Source organism: Chiloscyllium punctatum, chromosome 26, assembly GCF_047496795.1.
Source record: "Chiloscyllium punctatum isolate Juve2018m chromosome 26, sChiPun1.3, whole genome shotgun sequence".
Classification (NCBI taxonomy): domain Eukaryota; kingdom Metazoa; phylum Chordata; class Chondrichthyes; order Orectolobiformes; family Hemiscylliidae; genus Chiloscyllium; species Chiloscyllium punctatum.
In genome coordinates this window covers 82,593-102,835 of record NC_092764.1, presented here as the reverse complement: position 1 = coordinate 102,835, position 20,243 = coordinate 82,593, and positions in this window count along the sequence as shown.

Here is a 20,243-nt window from a genome sequence, read left to right as displayed (position 1 = left end):
GCCTGTGTGTGACACTGTGATCTTGTTTAACACATTGTGAGTGCCTGTGTGTGACACTGTGATCTTCTTTAACACGTTGTGAGTGCCTTTCTGTGGCACTGATATCTTGTTTAACACATTGTCAGCGTCTGTGTGTGACATTGTGATCTTGTTTAACACATTGTGATTGTCTGTGTGTGAGACTGTGATCTTGTGTAACACATTGTGAGTGTCTGGGTGTGACACTGTGACCTTGTTTAACACATTGTGAGTGTCTGTGTGTGACACTGTGATCTTGTTTAACACATTGTCAGTGTCTGCGTGTGACACTGTGATTTTGTTTAACACATTGTGCATGTCTGTGTGTGACACTGTGATCTTGTTTAACACATTGTGAGTGTCTGTGTGTGACATTGTGATCATGTTTCACATATTGTGGGTGTCTGTGTGTGACACTGTGACCTTGTTTAACACATTCTGAGTGTCTGTGTGTGACACAGTGATCTTGTTTAACACATTGTGAGTGTCTGTGTGTGACACTGTGATCTTGTTTAACACATTGTGAGTGTCTGTGTGTGAAACTGTGATCTTGTTTAACACATTGTGAGTGTCTGTGTGTGACACTGTGATCCTGTTTAACATATTGTCAGTGTCTGCGTGTGAACCAGGGATCTTGTTTAACACATTGTCCGTGTCTGTGTGTGACACTGTGATCTTGTTTAACACATTGTGAGTGTCCGTGTGTGACACGCCGACCTAGTTTAACACATTGGGAGAGTCTCTGTGTGACACTGTGATCTTGTTTAACACATTGTGAGAGTCTGTGGGTGACACTGTTATCATGTTTAACACATTGTGAGTGTCTGTGTGTGACACTGTGATCCTGTTTAACACATTGTGAGTGTCTGTGTGTGACACTGTGATCATGTTTAACACATTCTGAGTGTCTGGGTGTGACACTGTGATCCTGTTTAACACATTGTCAGTGTCTGCGCGTGACACTGTGATCTTGTTTAACACATTGTGAGTGCCTGTGTGTGGCACTGTGATCTTGTTTAACACATTGTGAGTGTCTGTGTGTGACACTGAGATCTTGTTGAACACATTGTGTGTGTCTGGGTGTGACACTGTGACCTTGTTTAACACATTGTGCATGTCTGTGTGTGACACTGTGAACTTGTTAAACACATTGTGAGTGTCTGTGTGTGACACTGTGATCCTGGTAAAACCATTGTGAGTGTCTGTGTGTGACACTGTGATCACGTTTAACACGTTGTAAGTGTCTGTGTGTGACACTGTGATCTTGTTTAACACATTGTGAGTGTCTGTGTGTGACATTGTGATCATGTTTCACATATTGTGGGTGTCTGTGTGTGACACTGTGACCTTGTTTAACACATTCTGAGTGTCTGTGTGTGACACTGTGATCTTGTTTAACACATTGTGAGTGTCTGTGTGTGACACTGTGATCTTGTTTAACACATTGTGAGTGTCTGTGTGTGACACTGTGATCTTGTTTAACACATTGTGAGTGTCTGTGTGTGACACTGTGATCCTGTTTAACACATTGTCAGTGTCTGCGTGTGAACCTGAGATCTTGTTTAACACATTGTCCGTGTCTGTGTGTGACACTGTGATCTTGTTTAACACATTGAGAGTGTCTGTGTGTGACACTGAGATCTTGTTTAACACATTGTGAGTGTCTGTGTGTGACACTGTGATCTTGTTTAACACATTGTGAGTGTCTGTGTGTGACACTGTGATCTTGTTTAACACATTGTGAGTGTCTGTGTGTGACACTGTGATCCTGTTTAACACATTGTGAGTGTCTGTGTGTGACACTGTGATCCTGTTTAACACATTGTCAGTGTCTGCGTGTGAACCTGAGATCTTGTTTAACACATTGTCAGTGTCTGTGTGTGACACTGTGATCTTGTTTAACATATTGTGAGTGTCCGTGTGTGACACGGCGACCTTGTTTAACACATTGTGAGAGTCTCTGTGTGACACTGTGATCTTGTTTAACACATTGTGAGAGTCTGTGTGTGACACTGTGATCATGTTTAACACATTGTGAGTGTCTGTGTGTGACACTGTGATCCTGTTTAACACATTGTGAGTGTCTGTGTGTGACACTGTGATCATGTTTAACACATTCTGAGTGTCTGGGTGTGACACTGTGATCCTGTTTAACACATTGTCAGTGTCTGCGTGTGACACTGTGATCTTGTTTAACACATTGTGAGTGCCTGTGTGTGGCACTGTGATCTTGTTTAACACATTGTCAGTGTCTGTGTGTGACACTGAGATCTTGTTTAACACATTGTGAGTGTCTGTGTGTGACACTGTGATCTTGTTTAACACATTGTGAGTGTCTGTGTGTGACACTGTGATCTTGTTTAACACATTGTGAGTGTCTGTGTGTGACACTGTGATCTTGTTTAACACATTGTGAGTGTCTGTGTGTGACACTGTGATCCTGTTTAACACATTGTCAGTGTCTGCGTGTGAACCTGAGATCTTGTTTAACACATTGTCAGTGTTTGTGTGTGACACTGTGATCATGTTTCACACAGTGTGAGTGTCTGTGTGTGACACTGTGAAGCTGTTTAACACATTGTGAGTGTCTGTGTGTGACACTGTGATCATGTTTAACACATTGTGAGTGTCTGTGTGTGACACTGTGATCATGTTTCACACAGTGTGAGTGTCTGTGTGTGACACTGTGATCATGTTTCACACAGTGTGAGTGTCTGTGTGTGACACTGTGAAGCTGTTTAACACATTGTGAGTGTCTGTGTGTGACACTGTGATCATGTTTAACACATTGTCAGTGTCTGTGTGTGACACTGTGATCATGTTTAACACATTGTGAGTGTCTGTGTGTGACACTGTGATCATGTTTCACACAGTGTGAGTGTCTGTGTGTGACACTGTGAAGCTGTTTAACACATTGTGAGTGTCTGTGTGTGACACTGTGATCTTGTTTAACACATTGTGTGTGTCTGGGTGTGACACTGTGATCCTGTTTAACACATTGTCAGTGTCTGCGTGTGACACTGTGATCTTGTTTAACACATTGTGAGTGCCTGTGTGTGGCACTGTGATCTTGTTTAACACATTGTCAGTGTCTGTGTGTGACACTGAGATCTTGTTGAACACATTGTGTGTGTCTGGGTGTGACACTGTGATCATGTTTAACACATTGTCAGTGTCTGTGTGTGACACTGTGATCATGTTTAACACATTGTGAGTGTCTGTGTGTGACACTGTGATCATGTTTCACACAGTGTGAGTGTCTGTGTGTGACACTGTGAAGCTGTTTAACACATTGTGAGTGTCTGTGTGTGACACTGAGATCTTGTTGAACACATTGTGTGTGTCTGGGTGTGACACTGTGATCCTGTTTAACACATTGTCAGTGTCTGCGTGTGACACTGTGATCTTGTTTAACACATTGTGAGTGCCTGTGTGTGGCACTGTGATCTTGTTTAACACATTGTCAGTGTCTGTGTGTGACACTGAGATCTTGTTGAACACATTGTGTGTGTCTGGGTGTGACACTGTGATCATGTTTAAGACATTCTGAGTGTCTGGGTGTGACACTGTGACCTTGTTTAACACATTGTGCATGTCTGTGTGTGACACTGTGATCTTGTTAAACACATTATGAGTGTCTGTGTGTGACACTGTGATCACGTTTAACACGTTGTAAGTGTCTGTGTGCGACACTCTGATCATGTTTCACATCTTGTGGGTGTCTGTGTGTGACACTGTGACCTTGTTTAACACATTCTGAGTGTCTGTGTGTGACACTGTGATCTTGTTCAACACATAGTGTGTTTCTATTTATGACACTGCGACCTTGTTTAACACCTTGTGAGCGTCTGTGTGTGACATTGTGATCATGTTTCACATATTGTGGGTGTCTGTGTGTGACACTGTGACCTTGTTTAACACATTCTGAGTGTCTGTGTGTGACACTGTGATCATGTTTAACACATTGTGAGTGTCTGTGTGTGACACTGTGATCTTGTTTAACACATTGTGAGTGTCTGTGTGTGACACTGTGATCTTGTTTAACACATTGTGAGTGTCTGTGTGTGACACTGTGATCCTGTTTAACACATTGTCAGTGTCTGCGTGTAAACCTGAGATCTTGTTTAACACATTGTCCGTGTCTGTGTGTGACACTGTGATCTTGTTTAACACATTGTGAGTGTCCGTGTGTGACACGGCGACCTTGTTTAACACATTGTGAGAGTCTCTGTGTGACACTGTGATCTTGTTTAACACATTGTGAGAGTCTGTGTGTGACACTGTGATCATGTTTAACACATTGTGAGTATCTGTGTGTGACACTGTGATCCTGTTTAACACATTGTGAGTGTCTGTGTGTGACACTGTGATCATGTTTAACACATTCTGAGTGTCTGGGTGTGACACTGTGATCCTGTTTAACACATTGTCAGTGTCTGCGTGTGACACTGTGATCTTGTTTAACACATTGTGAGTGCCTGTGTGTGGCACTGTGATCTTGTTTAACACATTGTCAGTGTCTGTGTGTGACACTGAGATCTTGTTGAACACATTGTGTGTGTCTGGGTGTGACACTGTGACCTTGTTTAACACGTTGTGCATGTCTGTGTGTGACACTGTGAACTTGTTAAACACATTGTGAGTGTCTGTGTGTGACACTGTGATCCTGGTAAAAACATTCTGAGTGTCTGTGTGTGACACTGTGATCACGTTTAACACGTTGTAAGTGTCTGTGTGTGACACTGTGATCTTGTTTAACACATTGTGAGTGTCTGTGTGTGACATTGTGATCATGTTTCACATATTGTGGGTGTCTGTGTGTGACACTGTGACCTTGTTTAACACATTCTGAGTGTCTGTGTGTGACACTGTGATCTTGTTTAACACATTGTGAGTGTCTGTGTGTGACACTGTGATCCTGTTTAACACATTGTCAGTGTCTGCGTGTGAACCTGAGATCTTGTTTAACACATTGTCCGTGTCTGTGTGTGACACTGTGATCTTGTTTAACACATTGTGAGTGTCCATGTGTGACACGGCGACCTTGTTTAACACATTGTGAGAGTCTCTGTGTGACACTGTGATCTTGTTTAACACATTGTGAGAGTCTGTGTGTGACACTGTGATCATGTTTAACACATTGTGAGTGTCTGTGTGTGACACTGTGATCCTGTTTAACACATTGTGAGTGTCTGTGTGTGACACTGTGATCTTGTTTAACACATTGTGAGTGCCTGTCTGTGGCACTGTGATCTTGTTTAACACATTGTCAGTGTCTGTGTGTGACACTGAGATCTTGTTGAACACAATGTGTGTGCCTGGGTGTGACACTGTGACCATGTTTAACACATTGTGAGTGTCTGTGTGTGACATTGTGATCTTGTTTAACACATTGTGGGTGTCTGTGTGTGACACTGTGACCTTGTTTAACACATTGTGCGTGTCTGAGTGTTACACTGTGATCACGTTTAACACATTGTGAGTGTCTGTGTGTGACACTGTGATCATGTTTAACACATTGTGAGTGTCTGTGTGTGACACTGTGATCATGTTTCACACAGTGTGAGTGTCTGGGTGTGACACTGTGATCATGTTTAAGACATTCTGAGTGTCTGGGTGTGACACTGTGACCTTGTTTAACACATTGTGCATGTCTGTGTGTGACACTGTGATCTTGTTAAACACATTGTGAGTGTCTGTGTGTGACACTGTGATCACGTTTAACACGTTGTAAGTGTCTGTGCGCGACACTCTGATCATGTTTCACATCTTGTGGGTATCTGTGTGTGACACTGTGACCTTGTTTAACACATTCTGAGTGTCTGTGTGTGACACTGTGATCTTGTTCAACACATAGTGTGTTTCTATTTATGACACTGCGACCTTGTTTAACACATTGTGAGCGTCTGTGTGTGACATTGTGATCATGTTTCACATATTGTGGGTGTCTGTGTGTGACACTGTGACCTTGTTTAACACATTCTGAGTGTCTGTGTGTGACACTGTGATCATGTTTAACACATTGTGAGTGTCTGTGTGTGACACTGTGATCTTGTTTAACACATTGTGAGTGTCTGTGTGTGACACTGTGATCTTGTTTAACACATTGTGAGTGTCTGTGTGTGACACTGTGATCCTGTTTAACACATTGTGAGTGTCTTTGTGTGACACTGTGATCCTGTTTAACACATTGTCAGTGTCTGCGTGTGAACCTGAGATCTTGTTTAACACATTGTCAGTGTCTGTGTGTGACACTGTGATCTTGTTTAACATATTGTGAGTGTCCGTGTGTGACACGGCGACCTTGTTTAACACATTGTGAGAGTCTCTGTGTGACACTGTGATCTTGTTTAACACATTGTGAGAGTCTGTGTGTGACACTGTGATCATGTTTAACACATTGTGAGTGTCTGTGTGTGACACTGTGATCCTGTTTAACACATTGTGAGTGTCTGTGTGTGACACTGTGATCATGTTTAACACATTCTGAGTGTCTGGGTGTGACACTGTGATCCTGTTTAACACATTGTCAGTGTCTGCGTGTGACACTGTGATCTTGTTTAACACATTGTGAGTGCCTGTGTGTGGCACTGTGATCTTGTTTAACACATTGTCAGTGTCTGTGTGTGACACTGAGATCTTGTTTAACACATTGTGAGTGTCTGTGTGTGACACTGTGATCTTGTTTAACACATTGTGAGTGTCTGTGTGTGACACTGTGATCTTGTTTAACACATTGTGAGTGTCTGTGTGTGACACTGTGATCTTGTTTAACACATTGTGAGTGTCTGTGTGTGACACTGTGATCCTGTTTAACACATTGTCAGTGTCTGCGTGTGAACCTGAGATCTTGTTTAACACATTGTCCGTGTCTGTGTGTGACACTGTGATCTTGTTTACCACATTGTGAGTGTCCGTGTGTGACACGGCGACCTAGTTTAACACATTGGGAGAGTCTCTGTGTGACACTGTGATCTTGTTTAACACATTGTGAGAGTCTGTGTGTGACACTGTGATCATGTTTAACACATTGTGAGTGTCTGTGTGTGACACTGTGATCTTGTTTAACACATTGTGAGTGTCTGTGTGTGACACTGGGATCATGTTTAACACATTCTGAGTGTCTGGGTGTGACAATGTGATCCTGTTCAACAGATTGTCAGTGTCTGCGTGTGACACTGTGATCTTGTTTAACACATTGTCAGTGTCTGTGTGTGGCACTGAGATCTTGTTTAACACATTGTGAGTGTCTGTGTGTGACACTGTGATCATGTTTAACACATTGTGAGTGTCTGGGTGTGACAATGTGATCCTGTTTAACACATTGTCAGTGTCTGCGTGTGACACTGTGATCTTGTTTAACACATTGTGAGTGTCTGTGTGTGACACTGTGATCATGTTTAACACATTCTGAGTGTCTGGGTGTGACAATGTGATCCTGTTTAACACATTATCAGTGTCTGCGTGTGACACTGTGATCTTGTTTAACACATTGTGAGTGCCTGTGTGTGGCACTGTGATCTTGTTTAACACATTGTCATTGTCTGTGTGTGACACTGAGATCTTGTTGAACACATTGTGTGTGTCTGGGTGTGACACTGTGACCTTGTTTAACACATTGTGCATGTCTGTGTGTGACACTGTGAACTTGTTAAACACATTGTGAGTGTCTGTGTGTGACACTGTGATCCTGGTAAAAACATTGTGAGTGTCTGTGTGTGACACTGTGATCACGTGTAACACGTTGTATGTGTCTGTGTGTGACACTGATCTTGTTTAACACATTGTGAGTGTCTGTGTGTGACATTGTGATCATGTTTCACATATTGTGGGTGTCTGTGTGTGACACTGTGACCTTGTTTAACACATTCTGAGTGTCTGTGTGTGACACTGTGCTCTTGTTTAACACATTGTGAGTGTCTGTGTGTGACACTGTGATCTTGTTTAACACATTGTGAGTGTCTGTGTGTGACACTGTGATCCTGTTTAACACATTGTCAGTGTCTGCGTGTGAACCTGAGATCTTGTTTAACACATTGTCCGTGTCTGTGTGTGACACTGTGATCTTGTTTACCACATTGTGAGTGTCCGTGTGTGACACGGCGACCTTGTTTAACACATTGTGAGAGTCTCTGTGTGACACTGTGATCTTGTTTAACACATTGTGAGTGTCTGTGTGTGACACTGTGATCATGTTTAACACATTGTGAGTGTCTGTGTGTGACACTGTGATCCTGTTTAACCCATTGTGAGTGTCTGTGTGTGACACTGTGATCTTGATTAACACATTGTGAGTGCCTGTGTGTGGCACTGTGATCTTGTTTAACACATTGTCAGTGTCTGTGTGTGACACTGAGATCTTGTTGAACACAATGTGTGTGCCTGGGTGTGACACTGTGACCATGTTCAACACATTGTGCGTGTCTGTGTGTGACACTGTGATCTTGTTTAACACATTGTGAGTGTCTGTGTGTGACACTGTGATCACGTTTAACACATTGTGAGGGTCTGTGTGTGACACTGCGATCTTGTTTAACACATTGTGAGTGTCTGTGTGTGACACTGTGATCTTGTTTAACACATTGTGTGTGTCTGTGTGTGACACTATGATCTTGTTTAACACATTGTGAGTGTCTGTGTGTGACACTGTGATCCTGGTAAAAACATTGTGAGTGTCTGTGTGTGTGACTGTGATCCTGGTAAAAACATTGTCAGTGTCTGTGTGTGACACTGTGATCACGTTTAACACGTTGTAAGTGTCTGTGTGTGACACTGTGATCATGTTTAACACATTGTGAGTGCCTGTGTGTCACACTGTGATCATGTTTCACATATTGTGGGTGTCTGTGTGTGAGACTGTGACCTTGTTTAACACATTGTGAGTGTCTGTGTGTGACACTGTGATCATGTTTAACACATTGTGAGTGCCTGTGTGTGACACTGTGATCATGTTTAACACATTGTGAGTGTCTGTGTGTGACACTGTGATCTTGTTTCACATATTGTGGGTGTTTGTGTATGACACTGTGATCATGTTTAACACATTGTGAGTGCCTGTGTGTGACACTGTGATCTTGTTTAACACATTGTGAGTGCCTGTGTGTGACACTGTGATCTTCTTTAACACGTTGTGAGTGCCTTTCTGTGGCACTGATATCTTGTTTAACACATTGTCAGCGTCTGTGTGTGGCACTGTGATCTTGTTTAACATATTGTCAGTGTCTGTGTGTGACATTGTGATCCTGTTTAACACATTGTGAGTGTCTTTGTGTGACACTGTGATCCTGTTTAACACATTGTCAGTGTCTGCGTGTGAACCTGAGATCTTGTTTAACACATTGTCCGTGTCTGTGTGTGACACTGTGATCTTGTTTAACATATTGTGAGTGTCCGTGTGTGACACGGCGACCTTGTTTAACACATTGTGAGAGTCTCTGTGTGACACTGTGATCTTGTTTAACACATTGTGAGAGTCTGTGTGTGACACTGTGATCATGTTTAACACATTGTGAGTGTCTGTGTGTGACACTGTGATCCTGTTTAACACATTGTGAGTGTCTGTGTGTGACACTGTGATCATGTTTAACACATTCTGAGTGTCTGGGTGTGACACTGTGATCCTGTTTAACACATTGTCAGTGTCTGCGTGTGACACTGTGATCTTGTTTAACACATTGTGAGTGCCTGTGTGTGGCACTGTGATCTTGTTTAACACATTGTCAGTGTCTGTGTGTGACACTGAGATCTTGTTTAACACATTGTGAGTGTCTGTGTGTGACACTGTGATCTTGTTTAACACATTGTGAGTGTCTGTGTGTGACACTGTGATCTTGTTTAACACATTGTGAGTGTCTGTGTGTGACACTGTGATCTTGTTTAACACATTGTGAGTGTCTGTGTGTGACACTGTGATCCTGTTTAACACATTGTCAGTGTCTGCGTGTGAACCTGAGATCTTGTTTAACACATTGTCCGTGTCTGTGTGTGACACTGTGATCTTGTTTAACACATTGTGAGTGTCCGTGTGTGACACGGCGACCTAGTTTAACACATTGGGAGAGTCTCTGTGTGACACTGTGATCTTGTTTAACACATTGTGAGAGTCTGTGTGTGACACTGTGATCATGTTTAACACATTGTGAGTGTCTGTGTGTGACACTGTGATCTTGTTTAACACATTGTGAGTGTCTGTGTGTGACACTGTGATCATGTTTAACACATTCTGAGTGTCTGGGTGTGACAATGTGATCCTGTTCAACAGATTGTCAGTGTCTGCGTGTGACACTGTGATCTTGTTTAACACATTGTCAGTGTCTGTGTGTGGCACTGAGATCTTGTTTAACACATTGTGAGTGTCTGTGTGTGACACTGTGATCATGTTTAACACATTGTGAGTGTCTGGGTGTGACAATGTGATCCTGTTTAACACATTGTCAGTGTCTGCGTGTGACACTGTGATCTTGTTTAACACATTGTGAGTGTCTGTGTGTGACACTGTGATCATGTTTAACACATTCTGAGTGTCTGGGTGTGACAATGTGATCCTGTTTAACACATTATCAGTGTCTGCGTGTGACACTGTGATCTTGTTTAACACATTGTGAGTGCCTGTGTGTGGCACTGTGATCTTGTTTAACACATTGTCATTGTCTGTGTGTGACACTGAGATCTTGTTGAACACATTGTGTGTGTCTGGGTGTGACACTGTGACCTTGTTTAACACATTGTGCATGTCTGTGTGTGACACTGTGAACTTGTTAAACACATTGTGAGTGTCTGTGTGTGACACTGTGATCCTGGTAAAAACATTGTGAGTGTCTGTGTGTGACACTGTGATCACGTGTAACACGTTGTATGTGTCTGTGTGTGACACTGATCTTGTTTAACACATTGTGAGTGTCTGTGTGTGACATTGTGATCATGTTTCACATATTGTGGGTGTCTGTGTGTGACACTGTGACCTTGTTTAACACATTCTGAGTGTCTGTGTGTGACACTGTGCTCTTGTTTAACACATTGTGAGTGTCTGTGTGTGACACTGTGATCTTGTTTAACACATTGTGAGTGTCTGTGTGTGACACTGTGATCTTGTTTAACACATTGTGAGTGTCTGTGTGTGACACTGTGATCCTGTTTAACACATTGTCAGTGTCTGCGTGTGAACCTGAGATCTTGTTTAACACATTGTCCGTGTCTGTGTGTGACACTGTGATCTTGTTTACCACATTGTGAGTGTCCGTGTGTGACACGGCGACCTTGTTTAACACATTGTGAGAGTCTCTGTGTGACACTGTGATCTTGTTTAACACATTGTGAGTGTCTGTGTGTGACACTGTGATCATGTTTAACACATTGTGAGTGTCTGTGTGTGACACTGTGATCCTGTTTAACCCATTGTGAGTGTCTGTGTGTGACACTGTGATCTTGATTAACACATTGTGAGTGCCTGTGTGTGGCACTGTGATCTTGTTTAACACATTGTCAGTGTCTGTGTGTGACACTGAGATCTTGTTGAACACAATGTGTGTGCCTGGGTGTGACACTGTGACCATGTTCAACACATTGTGCGTGTCTGTGTGTGACACTGTGATCTTGTTTAACACATTGTGAGTGTCTGTGTGTGACACTGTGATCACGTTTAACACATTGTGAGGGTCTGTGTGTGACACTGCGATCTTGTTTAACACATTGTGAGTGTCTGTGTGTGACACTGTGATCTTGTTTAACACATTGTGTGTGTCTGTGTGTGACACTATGATCTTGTTTAACACATTGTGAGTGTCTGTGTGTGACACTGTGATCCTGGTAAAAACATTGTGAGTGTCTGTGTGTGTCACTGTGATCCTGGTAAAAACATTGTCAGTGTCTGTGTGTGACACTGTGATCACGTTTAACACGTTGTAAGTGTCTGTGTGTGACACTGTGATAATGTTTAACACATTGTGAGTGCCTGTGTGTCACACTGTGATCATGTTTCACATATTGTGGGTGTCTGTGTGTGAGACTGTGACCTTGTTTAACACATTGTGAGTGTCTGTGTGTGACACTGTGATCATGTTTAACACATTGTGAGTGCCTGTGTGTGACACTGTGATCATGTTTAACACATTGTGAGTGTCTGTGTGTGACACTGTGATCTTGTTTCACATATTGTGGGTGTTTGTGTATGACACTGTGATCATGTTTAACACATTGTGAGTGCCTGTGTGTGACACTGTGATCTTGTTTAACACATTGTGAGTGCCTGTGTGTGACACTGTGATCTTCTTTAACACGTTGTGAGTGCCTTTCTGTGGCACTGATATCTTGTTTAACACATTGTCAGCGTCTGTGTGTGGCACTGTGATCTTGTTTAACATATTGTCAGTGTCTGTGTGTGACATTGTGATCTTGTTTAACACATTGTGATTGTCTGTGTGTGAGACTGTGATCTTGTGTAACACATTGTGAGTGTCTGGGTGTGACACTGTGACCTTGTTTAACACATTGTGAGTGTCTGTGTGTGACACTGTGATCTTGTTTAACACATTGTCAGTGTCTGCGTGTGACACTGTGATTTTGTTTAACACATTGTGCATGTCTGTGTGTGACACTGTGATCTTGTTTAACACATTGTGAGTGTCTGTGTGTGACATTGTGATCATGTTTCACATATTGTGGGTGTCTGTGTGTGACACTGTGACCTTGTTTAACACATTCTGAGTGTCTGTGTGTGACACAGTGATCTTGTTTAACACATTGTGAGTGTCTGTGTGTGACACTGTGATCTTGTTTAACACATTGTGAGTGTCTGTGTGTGAAACTGTGATCTTGTTTAACACATTGTGAGTGTCTGTGTGTGACACTGTGATCCTGTTTAACATATTGTCAGTGTCTGCGTGTGAACCAGGGATCTTGTTTAACACATTGTCCGTGTCTGTGTGTGACACTGTGATCTTGTTTAACACATTGTGAGTGTCCGTGTGTGACACGCCGACCTAGTTTAACACATTGGGAGAGTCTCTGTGTGACACTGTGATCTTGTTTAACACATTGTGAGAGTCTGTGGGTGACACTGTTATCATGTTTAACACATTGTGAGTGTCTGTGTGTGACACTGTGATCCTGTTTAACACATTGTGAGTGTCTGTGTGTGACACTGTGATCATGTTTAACACATTCTGAGTGTCTGGGTGTGACACTGTGATCCTGTTTAACACATTGTCAGTGTCTGCGCGTGACACTGTGATCTTGTTTAACACATTGTGAGTGCCTGTGTGTGGAACTGTGATCTTGTTTAACACATTGTGAGTGTCTGTGTGTGACACTGAGATCTTGTTGAACACATTGTGTGTGTCTGGGTGTGACACTGTGACCTTGTTTAACACATTGTGCATGTCTGTGTGTGACACTGTGAACTTGTTAAACACATTGTGAGTGTCTGTGTGTGACACTGTGATCCTGGTAAAACCATTGTGAGTGTCTGTGTGTGACACTGTGATCACGTTTAACACGTTGTAAGTGTCTGTGTGTGACACTGTGATCTTGTTTAACACATTGTGAGTGTCTGTGTGTGACATTGTGATCATGTTTCACATATTGTGGGTGTCTGTGTGTGACACTGTGACCTTGTTTAACACATTCTGAGTGTCTGTGTGTGACACTGTGATCTTGTTTAACACATTGTGAGTGTCTGTGTGTGACACTGTGATCTTGTTTAACACATTGTGAGTGTCTGTGTGTGACACTGTGATCTTGTTTAACACATTGTGAGTGTCTGTGTGTGACACTGTGATCCTGTTTAACACATTGTCAGTGTCTGCGTGTGAACCTGAGATCTTGTTTAACACATTGTCCGTGTCTGTGTGTGACACTGTGATCTTGTTTAACACATTGTGAGTGTCCGTGTGTGACACTGTGACCTTGTTTAACACATTGTGAGAGTCTGTGTGTGACACTGTGATCATGTTTAACACATTGTGAGTGTCTGTGTGTGACACTGTGATCCTGTTTAACACATTGTGAGTGTCTGTGTGTGACACTGTGATCTTGTTTAACACATTGTGAGTGCCTGTGTGTGACACTGTGATCTTGTTTAACACATTGTGAGTGTCTCTGTGTGACACTGTGATCTTGTTTAACACATTGTGAGAGTCTGTGTGTGACACTGTGATCATGTTTAACACATTGTGAGTGTCTGTGTGTGACACTGTGATCCTGTTTAACACATTGTGAGTGTCTGTATGTGACGCTGTGATCTTGTTTAACACATTGTGAGTGCCTGTGTGTGACACTGTGACCATGTTTAACACATTGTGAGTGTCTGTGTGTGACACTGTGATCTTGTTTAACACATTGTGAGTGTCTGTGTGTGACACTGTGATCACGTTTAACACATTGTGAGTGTCTGTGTGTGACACTGTGATCTTGTTTAACACATTGTGTGTGTCTGTGTGTGGCACTGTGATCCTGTTTAACACATTGTCAGTGTCTGCGTGTGAAACTGAGATCTTGTTTAACACATTGTCCGTGTCTGTGTGTGACACTGTGATCTTGTTTAACACATTGTGAGTGTCCGTGTGTGACACTGCGACCTTGTTTAACACATTGTGAGAGTGTCTGTGTGACACTGTGATCTTGTTTAACACATTGTGAGAGTCTGTGTGTGACACTGTGATCCTGTTTAACACATTGTCAGTGTCTGCGTGTGACACTGTGATCTTGTTTAACACATTGTCAGTGTTTGTGTGTGACACTGTGATCATGTTTCACACAGTGTGAGTGTCTGTGTGTGACACTGTGAAGCTGTTTAACACATTGTCAGTGTCTGTGTGTGACACTGTGATCATGTTTAACACATTGTGAGTGTCTGTGTGTGACACTGTGATCATGTTTCACACAGTGTGAGTGTCTGTGTGTGACACTGTGATCATGTTTAACACATTATCAGTGTCTGCGTGTGACACTGTGATCTTGTTTAACACATTGTGAGTGCCTGTGTGTGGCACTGTGATCTTGTTTAACACATTGTGAGTGTCTGTGTGTGACACTGTGATCATGTTTCACACAGTGTGAGTGTCTGGGTGTGACAATGTGATCCTGTTTAACACATTATCAGTGTCTGCGTGTGACACTGTGATCTTGTTTAACACATTGTGAGTGCCTGTGTGTGGCACTGTGATCTTGTTTAACACATTGTCATTGTCTGTGTGTGACACTGAGATCTTGTTGAACACATTGTGTGTGTCTGGGTGTGACACTGTGACCTTGTTTAACACATTGTGCATGTCTGTGTGTGACACTGTGAACTTGTTAAACACATTGTGAGTGTCTGTGTGTGACACTGTGATCCTGGTAAAAACATTGTGAGTGTCTGTGTGTGACACTATGATCACGTGTAACACGTTGTATGTGTCTGTGTGTGACACTGATCTTGTTTAACACATTGTGAGTGTCTGTGTGTGACATTGTGATCATGTTTCACATATTGTGGGTGTCTGTGTGTGACACTGTGACCTTGTTTAACACATTCTGAGTGTCTGTGTGTGACACTGTGCTCTTGTTTAACACATTGTGAGTGTCTGTGTGTGACACTGTGATCTTGTTTAACACATTGTGAGTGTCTGTGTGTGACACTGTGATCTTGTTTAACACATTGTGAGTGTCTGTGTGTGACACTGTGATCCTGTTTAACACATTGTCAGTGTCTGCGTGTGAACCTGAGATCTTGTTTAACACATTGTCCGTGTCTGTGTGTGACACTGTGATCTTGTTTACCACATTGTGAGTGTCCGTGTGTGACACGGCGACCTTGTTTAACACATTGTGAGAGTCTCTGTGTGACACTGTGATCTTGTTTAACACATTGTGAGTGTCTGTGTGTGACACTGTGATCATGTTTAACACATTGTGAGTGTCTGTGTGTGACACTGTGATCCTGTTTAACCCATTGTGAGTGTCTGTGTGTGACACTGTGATCTTGATTAACACATTGTGAGTGCCTGTGTGTGGCACTGTGATCTTGTTTAACACATTGTCAGTGTCTGTGTGTGACACTGAGATCTTGTTGAACACAATGTGTGTGCCTGGGTGTGACACTGTGACCATGTTCAACACATTGTGCGTGTCTGTGTGTGACACTGTGATCTTGTTTAACACATTGTGAGTGTCTGTGTGTGACACTGTGATCACGTTTAACACATTGTGAGGGTCTGTGTGTGACACTGCGATCTTGTTTAACACATTGTGAGTGTCTGTGTGTGACACTGTGATCTTGTTTAACACATTGTGTGTGTCTGTGTGTGACACTATGATCTTGTTTAACACATTGTGAGTGTCTGTGTGTGACACTGTGATCCTGGTAAAAACATTGTGAGTGTCTGTGTGTGTCACTGTGATCCTGGTAAAAACATTGTCAGTGTCTGTGTGTGACACTGTGATCACGTTTAACACATTGTGAGTGCCTGTGTGTCACACTGTGATCATGTTTCACATATTGTGGGTGTCTGTGTGTGAGACTGTGACCTTGTTTAACACATTGTGAGTGTCTGTGTGTGACACTGTGATCATGTTTAACACATTGTGAGTGCCTGTGTGTGACACTGTGATCATGTTTAACACATTGTGAGTGTCTGTGTGTGACACTGTGATCTTGTTTCACATATTGTGGGTGTTTGTGTATGACACTGTGATCATGTTTAACACATTGTGAGTGCCTGTGTGTGACACTGTGATCTTGTTTAACACATTGTGAGTGCCTGTGTGTGACACTGTGATCTTCTTTAACACGTTGTGAGTGCCTTTCTGTGGCACTGATATCTTGTTTAACACATTGTCAGCGTCTGTGTGTGACATTGTGATCTTGTTTAACACATTGTGATTGTCTGTGTGTGAGACTGTGATCTTGTGTAACACATTGTGAGTGTCTGGGTGTGACACTGTGACCTTGTTTAACACATTGTGAGTGTCTGTGTGTGACACTGTGATCTTGTTTAACACATTGTCAGTGTCTGCGTGTGACACTGTGATTTTGTTTAACACATTGTGCATGTCTGTGTGTGACACTGTGATCTTGTTTAACACATTGTGAGTGTCTGTGTGTGACATTGTGATCATGTTTCACATATTGTGGGTGTCTGTGTGTGACACTGTGACCTTGTTTAACACATTCTGAGTGTCTGTGTGTGACACAGTGATCTTGTTTAACACATTGTGAGTGTCTGTGTGTGACACTGTGATCTTGTTTAACACATTGTGAGTGTCTGTGTGTGAAACTGTGATCTTGTTTAACACATTGTGAGTGTCTGTGTGTGACACTGTGATCCTGTTTAACATATTGTCAGTGTCTGCGTGTGAACCAGGGATCTTGTTTAACACATTGTCCGTGTCTGTGTGTGACACTGTGATCTTGTTTAACACATTGTGAGTGTCCGTGTGTGACACGCCGACCTAGTTTAACACATTGGGAGAGTCTCTGTGTGACACTGTGATCTTGTTTAACACATTGTGAGAGTCTGTGGGTGACACTGTTATCATGTTTAACACATTGTGAGTGTCTGTGTGTGACACTGTGATCCTGTTTAACACATTGTGAGTGTCTGTGTGTGACACTGTGATCATGTTTAACACATTCTGAGTGTCTGGGTGTGACACTGTGATCCTGTTTAACACATTGTCAGTGTCTGCGCGTGACACTGTGATCTTGTTTAACACATTGTGAGTGCCTGTGTGTGGCACTGTGATCTTGTTTAACACATTGTCAGTGTCTGTGTGTGACACTGAGATCTTGTTGAACACATTGTGTGTGTCTGGGTGTGACACTGTGACCTTGTTTAACACATTGTGCATGTCTGTGTGTGACACTGTGAACTTGTTAAACACATTGTGAGTGTCTGTGTGTGACACTGTGATCCTGGTAAAACCATTGTGAGTGTCTGTGTGTGACACTGTGATCACGTTTAACACGTTGTAAGTGTCTGTGTGTGACACTGTGATCTTGTTTAACACATTGTGAGTGTCTGTGTGTGACATTGTGATCATGTTTCACATATTGTGGGTGTCTGTGTGTGACACTGTGACCTTGTTTAACACATTCTGAGTGTCTGTGTGTGACACTGTGATCTTGTTTAACACATTGTGAGTGTCTGTGTGTGACACTGTGATCTTGTTTAACACATTGTGAGTGTCTGTGTGTGACACTGTGATCTTGTTTAACACATTGTGAGTGTCTGTGTGTGACACTGTGATCCTGTTTAACACATTGTCAGTGTCTGCGTGTGAACCTGAGATCTTGTTTAACACATTGTCCGTGTCTGTGTGTGACACTGTGATCTTGTTTAACACATTGTGAGTGTCCGTGTGTGACACTGTGACCTTGTTTAACACATTGTGAGAGTCTGTGTGTGACACTGTGATCATGTTTAACACATTGTGAGTGTCTGTGTGTGACACTGTGATCCTGTTTAACACATTGTGAGTGTCTGTGTGTGACACTGTGATCTTGTTTAACACATTGTGAGTGCCTGTGTGTGACACTGTGATCTTGTTTAACACATTGTGAGTGTCTCTGTGTGACACTGTGATCTTGTTTAACACATTGTGAGAGTCTGTGTGTGACACTGTGATCATGTTTAACACATTGTGAGTGTCTGTGTGTGACACTGTGATCCTGTTTAACACATTGTGAGTGTCTGTATGTGACGCTGTGATCTTGTTTAACACATTGTGAGTGCCTGTGTGTGACACTGTGACCATGTTTAACACATTGTGAGTGTCTGTGTGTGACACTGTGATCTTGTTTAACACATTGTGAGTGTCTGTGTGTGACACTGTGATCACGTTTAACACATTGTGAGTGTCTGTGTGTGACACTGTGATCTTGTTTAACACATTGTGTGTGTCTGTGTGTGGCACTGTGATCCTGTTTAACACATTGTCAGTGTCTGCGTGTGAAACTGAGATCTTGTTTAACACATTGTCCGTGTCTGTGTGTGACACTGTGATCTTGTTTAACACATTGTGAGTGTCCGTGTGTGACACTGCGACCTTGTTTAACACATTGTGAGAGTGTCTGTGTGACACAGTGATCTTGTTTAACACATTGTGAGAGTCTGTGTGTGACACTGTGATTCTGTTTAACACATTGTCAGTGTCTGCGTGTGACACTGTGATCTTGTTTAACACATTGTCAGTGTTTGTGTGTGACACTGTGATCATGTTTCACACAGTGTGAGTGTCTGTGTGTGACACTGTGAAGCTGTTTAACACATTGTCAGTGTCTGTGTGTGACACTGTGATCATGTTTAACACATTGTGAGTGTCTGTGTGTGACACTGTGATCATGTTTCACACAGTGTGAGTGTCTGTGTGTGACACTGTGATCATGTTTCTCACAGTGTGAGTGTCTGTGTGTGACACTGTGAAGCTGTTTAACACATTGTGAGTGTCTGTGTGTGACACTGTGATCATGTTTAACACATTGTCAGTGTCTGTGTGTGACACTGTGATCATGTTTAACACATTGTGAGTGTCTGTGTGTGACACTGTGATCATGTTTCACACAGTGTGAGTGTCTGTGTGTGACACTGTGAAGCTGTTTAACACATTGTGAGTGTCTGTGTGTGACACTGTGATCTTGTTTAACACATTGTGAGTGCCTGTGTGTGACACTGTGATCTTGTTTAACACATTGTGAGTGTCTCTGTGTGACACTGTGATCTTGTTTAACACATTGTGAGAGTCTGTGTGTGACACTGTGATCATGTTTAACACATTGTGAGTGTCTGTGTGTGACACTGTGATCCTGTTTAACACATTGTGAGTGTCTGTGTGTGACACTGTGATCTTGTTTAACACATTGTGAGTGCCTGTGTGTGACACTGTGACCATGTTTAACACATTGTGCGTGTCTGTGTGTGACACTGTGATCTTGTTTAACACATTGTGAGTGTCTGTGTGTGACACTGTGATCACGTTTAACACATTGTGAGTGTCTGTGTGTGACACTGTGATCTTGTTTAACACATTGTGTGTGTCTGTGTGTGGCACTGTGATCCTGTTTAACACATTGTCAGTGTCTGCGTGTGAAACTGAGATCTTGTTTAACACATTGTCCGTGTCTGTGTGTGACACTGTGATCTTGTTTAACACATTGTGAGAGTGTCTGTGTGACACTGTGATCTTGTTTAACACGTTGTGAGAGTCTGTGTGTGACACTGTGATCCTGTTTAACACATTGTCAGTGTCTG